An 8996-nucleotide genomic window follows, 5' to 3' on the forward strand; every position below is an offset into this window, starting at 1 on the left:
CCCCTGACACCCCTGCACGTCCTAAAATACACCCCGTATACGAAAACCAGTCCCGAATACCTTTAGTTTTATAAGAATAAAATAAAAACAAAATTTAATGGTCCGTCGCGGGACGCGAGAGATACCCCGTGGGCCGTCGCGGGGCGCGGCAACTTGATTACGAGGCAGCAACCTGAGCTGCCACGTGGCAGCCTCGTGTCGAACATATACCGGCGAATCAGCAAGCCTACGCCCTACACCCCTAGCTCGCGGGCTGCGTAAGAGCAGCCCTTGGCTTACGCGGGGCGCGAGAGATGGTCGATCAGATCCTATAAATTGGGAGCATCAGCCTTCAGTCCAATTCGCTCACATCTTTCTCGATCTCTCTCAATTCTGAATTATACACGGGCATTATACCTCCTAATTAGCGAAGCTCAGCCTCGTTGTAAGTATTTAACCCTGGTTAAGTATTAGATACGCTGCCCGATTGATCTAGTGCTCCGTAACGGCTGTTGAGGCTCTGCCCGACGTTGTTGTTGGAGTTTCTGTCTCGGGGAGGGTATAATTAATGTAAAATTTGGGTTATTATACTAACACGTGTGCATTATTTAAAATTTATAGATTATAGCCAGGAAGCCACAGGAAATTACCTAAGATAGCAATGTGAGTAATCTCCTTTTTGTAAACTGTTTTACAAAAACCTTTATTTCTTTAAATTATAATTAGCAGTGATTGAGTCTTGTAATTCTTCAATTACTACCGGTATGTTGGGGTTTTGTATACAAAATGTGGAACACGTTACCATTGGACAAAGAGTTAGCCAATGTGTAATATGACCCACCAGTCAGGATTGACAGTACTGAATGAGTAATTGTGTAGATGTAAACATTGTAATCGCTCTCAATACTGTGAAATGATAAAATTTGTTTTGATTAAACTGGGATTCACTCGCAAGTATTTCTTGCTGATAAAACCTTTTTAAAACGCGTTTCAGGTAACTTAGTACGAAGCTAATAGAAGCCAGCTGGAGAGCACTAAAGGCTTAGAAAAGTGGCTATAAAAGTTACCTAAATAAAAGGAGATTTTATTTTCAATACTTAGGGTTTATCCCTATAAATGTATTGTAAAGAAAACTTGGGTTTTATCCCATTTATCTATTTTAAACAATTTGGTGTTTAACTCTGATAAAAATATTTCCTAACTACGGTCCTGATGAAAATTTCCGCTGCCAATTTAATAAACACCGATACCATCTGATTGGTTCGCGGCTCCCGCTCCCAGGATGGGGTCGGGGGTTGTGACAGAAGGTGGTATCAGAGCCACTGATTTAAGCCATTTAGGTTTCTTTTAATATCTAAAACTTAAACCTTATGTTAGGAAATTAATGTGACAATTTATGTGTTATTCTGTGTAGATAATTTTAATATTTTTATTATGATTTTTATGTATTTTAACAAATTTTGAGTTCACAGTATGAATAACTAATATGATTAGATGTACCCATAGGCTACCTAGACAAATATACTATATTACATTACACTCTTATACAATTAGTAACTTAAGGTACCATCCATTCATAAATAAATGAATGTAAGTTAATGGCTGAAAATACGACGAGAGGTATTCAGCATCATCATATATTATTATAAAATGCCCCAGACATAAAATTTACATAGTTGGTCATCACTGAAAACAAAAACCTAACTTCCTAAGTATCTTACCTATAGAAAAGCGGGCATAACAGATTTGCTCAGTATTTGTAAAAGGTTTAAATTTACAAATATGCTTAGAGCTACTATGAACTACTATGGGTTTTAACATGTATGTGTAAGGATAGCATATGGTATATTCTAAAATTTTAGACCCACTATCTAATAATATAAATTAAAACTATTAAAAACATGGGAATTGATCTTTTTATCTTAATTTTTATAGATAGAAAGATAAATAATATAACATTCATTATTTGTAGTATTTACTATTTTAATATATTTACAGAATATATGTAATTCAATATTTTAATCAACAAATCTTTACTAAATAACTTATATACGTGATTTCCCTAAGAACCCCACTCTAAAAGTTTAAAATATTTAGAATATATATATATATATATATATATATATATATATATATATATATTTCAAAAGACATGATCTAGTAATACTTGGTTCCATATAGAAATTTCTAAATGTATTTTATAGACATATATTTAAATACAAGTTATTTACATATTACTATATCTTGAAATATTTATTTAACCCACATCGTTATATAGGCTCTTTATATAAAAAAAAAGAAAAAAAAGAGAGAAAATACAGTTATAATAATCATAATAATAATAGTCATTATTATTATTATAATTAATAAGAACTAAATATAATCACTATTCATTGGCTTTTATTATTAATATAGGATAATATAAAAGTATTTTAAATGCATTATAATTCTATTTGAAATATATATATATATATATATATATATATATATTAAAATACATTTAAATAATGTTTATATATTTTATACGTGTATATAAAGTAAACTAAAGTTTATATTACGTAGAATACATGTAAAATTTATACCTTTAAAACTATAACATAATTCAAAGAAAGTGTATGTTCAAAAGATTTTCATAATCATATATAAATAATCATGTTTTTTTTCCTCTATCATTTAGAATATTATAAAAGAAATAATTTTTTTTTTATAAAATAAGAGAAAAGATGGGTCTAATGGTTTGTACAATTGGTATATATAAAAGAGGCTAGATAATATAACAAAATGAAAACATCTCTTCTTACCCGACATAAATCAATAATTTAGTATTTATTTTTCCTGGCACGTTAAATTTTCCTAAACGTTCTAGTTATCGGTTCATTTTCAAGCGAGAATTAAAATGGATGCCCCACATAAAGATAGTTGACTCAAATGTGTATTTAATACACTTATCCTTTATATAATTTATTTAAAGATCAAATTATAGTATTAATATTATAATATCTTTAAATAAATTACTATTGTTTTTGTTCTATATATGCATATACATGTATTTATTTAACTACTCAATATATTTACAATCAACTTTTGAAACATCCAACCTTGTATTACTTACTATAATATTTCTTTGAATAAATAATATAATATACAATAAATTGAGAGTTAAGTTTTAATATTTTAAACCCATATGGTTCAACCACTAGTTAAAAATGAAATTGTTCCCATGAGTCCAGAAAATTTATATTTGATTAATTTATTTTCTTTAAATCTTTTATTGATCCATCCTTTAATTCCAAAATATTATGTTTAATAAATTTAACAGAAGTTTATTTCAATATATTATTTTTATAAAAGAGTAAATAAAGATAGGAGAATAAGCTTGATAATTGGTACCATCGGATGTATATGTGACAACTGCCAAATTTGCATGCATCCGTACAATTAATTAATCTTGATTAGTGATTAATGACTGTGCTGAATTATACTTAACTGCTTTCTGATTACTGCATCATACTTACATGTGCATCACATATTTCATAACGTCACAGCATATTTACATGCAAACCATATTGACATAAATGATGCACAAAGCACGGCTAGCACAGTTAGCGGATAACTCAGAAAAATGCTTACGAAGTTCAGTACATAGACATACAGTGTTTTGAGACCCAGTATGGGCCAGAGACTAAGTACTACCCTAGTATGGTGTGTAGGGAAGTAAGGACCACAAAACTGCTTTGCTAGGTGATAGTTTAAGTGTCGGGAAGTGCCTAAAACCCACATAAAGTGCTGAATTCAGCATATTTCTGCAAAAATCAGCATTTTAACAAGTTCGTAACATGCAAAAATATGACTAAATAGTCCTGAATGCTTTCCTAAGTGTCGGGAATTAAAAGTGTCACAAAAGGGTACATAAAGAACACTAAACGATATAGTTTGACACTTTAACGAACCGATATCTAATCGAACAACCGGACACTACCTGAAACACTAAAATTTTACTAGAAGCATTGTTTTAATGTTTTTGAGCTAGTTATGATCCCCGAACACCCTAACACACTATATAACACCATATTAACTTAAACACTAAACATTACACTTGTAAACTAACTAGATTGCATAACTAACCATTGAAACACAACTAGACTCCCCCCCCTCATGTTGACGGTCACAAGGTGGCCCACTGATGAAACAGTGGTTAACCAAGAGAGGTTAATTCACTGGTCTCGTCAAGTAGGGTTAATCCCTTCTTTCTGAGGATCGGTGGCTTGACCGTCAGCTGGGCTGTCTCCTGCACAAGGAAAACCCACCGTGACTCGTAACAAGGAGGAAGGGGTGGGGGGGGTGCTCCTTGTTACCACTCTCCGGCGTGAGAATCAGTAATTTGCTTGAGAAGCAAAGTGTGTGATAGTAGTAGTTGTGAGGGAGTTGAGAAGCGATACCTCAAACCTGGTTTGGGATGGGTATTTATAACCGAGGAGTGAAGGAGGGTGGTTGAGTTGACAGACTGACGACGCGCCGCCCTTATGCAGGTGTGTCAGGCTTGTCGGCTGTGGAGGTGAAGCCACGTCCTACTGCGGTGTCAGTCTGTTGCTTACGTATGGGCTGACAGGCGACTGTCATTGGTGTCACTTGCTCTGTGATGTCAGTCCCACTTGCCTCGTGGGTAGGATGCGGTGCCGCGCCGCATCGCTGCCTGCGGTAACTACTGTTGTTTCCGCGCTCTCACTCTGGTTAAGATTGCGGGATGCGGTGCCAGGCCGAATCGCTCATGCCTATCTTTGTTTTCCCATCTCTTGACCGATTGGATTCGACAGTTGTGTTCGCGCGTGCCCGCACGGACACAAATAAGTTCTTGCTGGTGGGGGTTTTTGATAAGGGTAATGGTCACTCGCGGTCGTGCTGACGCGAGATCTGGGACCATACCCCTTCACCCACCATCAAGATTTTTACTTGATCTTACTAGATATCATTTGATCTTATTTGATTTAGTAGAGATTATGTCATGTACTTAAGAAACACTTTATCCATTGGTTAATCCCTAAAGATGGTTATAAGTTAGAACATGATCTCATTATCTCACACCCACTTCACACACAACTCTCTCCCTCTTCTCTTGCTCCCTCACGGCCGTGAGCCACCACCCACACCACCATCATCATTCATTCAAGTTCATCCAGTCTCAAGGTATCTCAAGGTGTAAGAAGGTCTACAAGAAAGCTTGGTGGTCTTGGAGATTCAAAGACCTCTTCCATTTGCTATTATCCATCACATTTGTCACCTTCATCTTCTTGTGTTCTTCCCTAGCCCTTGTGCTAGTAGTAAGCTTCTTGTCACTTGATCTTACTTCTCATTTAGTTGGATAAAAGATGATATATGTTGTTAATCATGAAGAACACTAAAGAACATAATCAAGAAACATGAACATAAGCTTGATACATGAAGTAATCTTGATGAAACTAAGTTGTTTATGTTGTGAATGCTTGTTGATCATTGATTTGTTTGTAAAGATGATGTTGATCATCATAGCATCTTGCTAAATCATGATTAGAAACAGAGTTTAGAAAGATGAGAAATGTAAGAAGTTGTAGGATGAAAGATCATCCACCCCTAAATCATGAACTTGAAAAGAATACTTGATTTCTTGAAAAAAAAATAATAATCAAACTGAATTAATAATCATATTGATCTAAGATTTATGAATGGTATCCCAAAAAGAACCAAGTTCAAAATATGATTTTTAGTAGGTCTTGGTTCTTACTTAAACATACATTATTTTTGGTGATAAAACAAGTGTAGAAACACTTGAAAAGCAAGAAGAGTTCATAAAGAAATGTTTTTGTAAAACATGTTTACAAGTTGTAAACACCTAAATCTTTCAAGAATGAAACTTTTAAAGAAGTAAACACATTTTAAAGGGTAACTAACCCTACTAAACACTCTACCAAGTAACTACAAATGTCACACCCCGTTTTCCACGTGTCTCACCGGTGGGCCCGGTGGGGGATTACCGTGACGTAGTTGGCAACATTATAGTCAAACCACACAATATAAATGAATGCACAGCGGAAGCATAAAGATAAAATATTTCAACGTTAAGTGTAATATCAAAGTATCACCATTGTTGAAACAAAATCCACAGGGGATCAAATAAAAATAAAATATTGTTCAACAGACTTCAGGCATCTTAAGCTTGCGAGACTTCTAATGATGCTAAGGAGAAATCCCAGCCAATTACGCATAGTACCTGCATTTAGTCTTTTTGGGGAAAATACGTCAGTTTACACTGGTAAATACATTCAACTGACACTTTTGTAAAATGTTTGATAAAATTGGTTTAAATGCACAAGGCACAAACTCTTTATAACTTGGGATAATTTATAATCAAATCTTGTAAAGAATTACATGTTACTATGCGTTCGGTCGCCCGGGTCGTGCCGGGTTAAAGTTTAATAGACACACCACATAGCATAAAACCGTGGCGGGTAAACCAACGGCTACACTTTTATAGTCATGAACATAATGCCGGGTGTACGCCTACACCCGGATGTCAAGGTCGTGGCCATTCGTAAATGCTGCCAAGGATATCCGGGACATGGTCATTAAGCCCTCAAAGGCGTAAAGCCAACAAAACAAGTTTTTAAACGGGTCACATTGATAATACCCAACTACAAATGAGTTGGGGTCAATTGCCCGACGAAGCGGTATTTTAGATACCGTAACCCAAGCCCGTATAACGGAAAATAAATTAAAAGTATTTACCTTTGCAAGTATAATTCCTTAATTGAAATAAATTGCAGATAGCTTTTACTGGTCCCCTATTCTGGAACGAAGGTTTAAAATTAACCTATTAGAATCCTAACGGGTCTTTAATTTAGCCGTAGCTTAGACCGGTCAGTTTTAATGGATAGTTACGGTTTAATCGCGTGAAAGGCGAAAACCGTGAATGGAGTGTGATTTTGACCCAACAAGTTTGAAGACTTGCTTTATATGGGTATAATAATCATACTCTGGATTTTGGGGTCAAAACAATATGGTTTGACCCGTTTCGGCTAATTTATGTAAACTAGTTACATAAGCCTAACCGTGCGCGCAAAAAGGCGCAACGGGTAACCGCAAGAGTCCTACACTGTTTTCCCAAGTCAATATGCCTTAATGAGGTTGTGGTATCAGTAGGATACCTTCCGTAATGCCCGTAACGAGTTTAAGTTCATATTACGCCCCGTAGGGGTATTTCGGTCTTTTTAAAGATTATAAAAGAGGTTTCTGAGTTCTACAGGAAATCTGAGTTTCCCGAACAGTTTATAAAGTCTAAAATACTTTATTTATTATTTAAAATCAGTAGCAACTGGAATCGGGTCAAAAGACCTTGTAGAACCCAAGTTATGGCCGAAAAGGGCATATTCGGTATTTACCGAATCGTTGCCATAACCGCAGGTTATGAGCAGGTTAAAAATAATTAAAAATCTTTAAAAATCCCAAAATATTATTTTACATCAGTGAGCAAAAGGTTTGGTGTCGAAATCCGGGTTTAGATAGGCGTTATGCTAATTGCGCTATTTAATTACTAAAGTTCCGTAATTTGCGCTATCTAGCATAACTCCTATTCTGGACCTCGGATTGACGTGAAATTTTAGGGACATGCTTAGAAATCAGTAACCAAGGTTATGATCCTTTCACATGTCCGAAATTCTCGTTTTAAATTAAAAAGGGCGTTACGGTCAACCTTTAAGCATTTAACGGAAATGTGTAAAAGACTCAGACAAACAACGAACCGGCCACAGAGGTTTATACCATCATGTAACCTGGTCCTAAGTGAGTCCTAAGGCATATCTATATCAAACCTTAACGGGTCAGAACTGAAGTCAATGCAAAAGTCAAACTTTTGCGACTTTCGGCTCCGAACCGGGTCAAAACAATAAGTGGTCGGATCAAACAAGCTTAGACTAGTTTATATACTTATTATCATGTTTTATGAGTGTTCAAACAGGTTACTTATCATCTACATTACAAATTATGCAAGAAATCGCAAAATAACATTTCTGTTGACTTTTTCTAAGCATGTTTGACTCGATATTTGGACTAGTTAGAGTGGTGATCAGGGGGTGCCCTTTTAAGGGTTTAATGCCCACATGAATACCAACATATAAATACCTTTGATTCGGTTAATCACTGGACCATTTGTGATTAACCGTTAAGTCAACCGTTAGTTACGACGGATTGACTTTTAAGCTAAAACTAAGCAAAAACTAAATAAGAAAGGGTCAAGCACACTTACTGAAGTCCTATGCAAGACAAGAGATGAGTAGAGAGTGTTCTTGAGCTCCAGATGTGATCAATGAAGGCAGAACAAGGTGTGAGGAACTTGTTTGCACAATGTGGCCTTTTATAGGCAATGTTGATGCATAGATCATCACAACAAGGCCTATAAGTGCTTCTTGATGATCAACATCTGTCCCATAGTGCTAGGAGATGATTAGGGGTCGCCCATATCTTTGGAAGATCCTCACATTAATGTTTTACCGCTTAAAACAGCCAACAGCCAACTTTCTGTCGCTGGGCGTCGCTTACGGACCGTATGGCATGGGCCTTGCGGTCCGTAAGCCTATGGCGGAAATACTTTTACCCTTTCACCCCCTTACGGTCCGTAAGGCATGACCCTTACGGTCCGTAAACGCTCATCAGTGGCAAAAAAAATTTAACCTTTCATGCATTGAACGGTCAACTTGCATTATATAAATTCTGAGGCTTGCCTTTAACCCATACTTGATCAGATGTCTACCCCATTATGCATTATGGGTTTGTACAAGGATGGGCTTATGAATAAACATTTGTGTTGCATTATTTTCTTAGGACCCAAATTAACAACTTGGATACTTTTGATTATTAGTAATTACCGGATTAAGATATGTTAGATGCTTATTAATTTTGCTTAGGGTCTTGGGATTTAAAATGACGAAGTCGCTCAGAGGTAGAAATTAACATGTCGACATATTCGAAAATCCTACCGCATATCTTAA

This window comes from Helianthus annuus, chromosome 3, assembly GCF_002127325.2.
Source record: "Helianthus annuus cultivar XRQ/B chromosome 3, HanXRQr2.0-SUNRISE, whole genome shotgun sequence".
NCBI classification, from domain to species: Eukaryota; Viridiplantae; Streptophyta; class Magnoliopsida; order Asterales; family Asteraceae; genus Helianthus; species Helianthus annuus.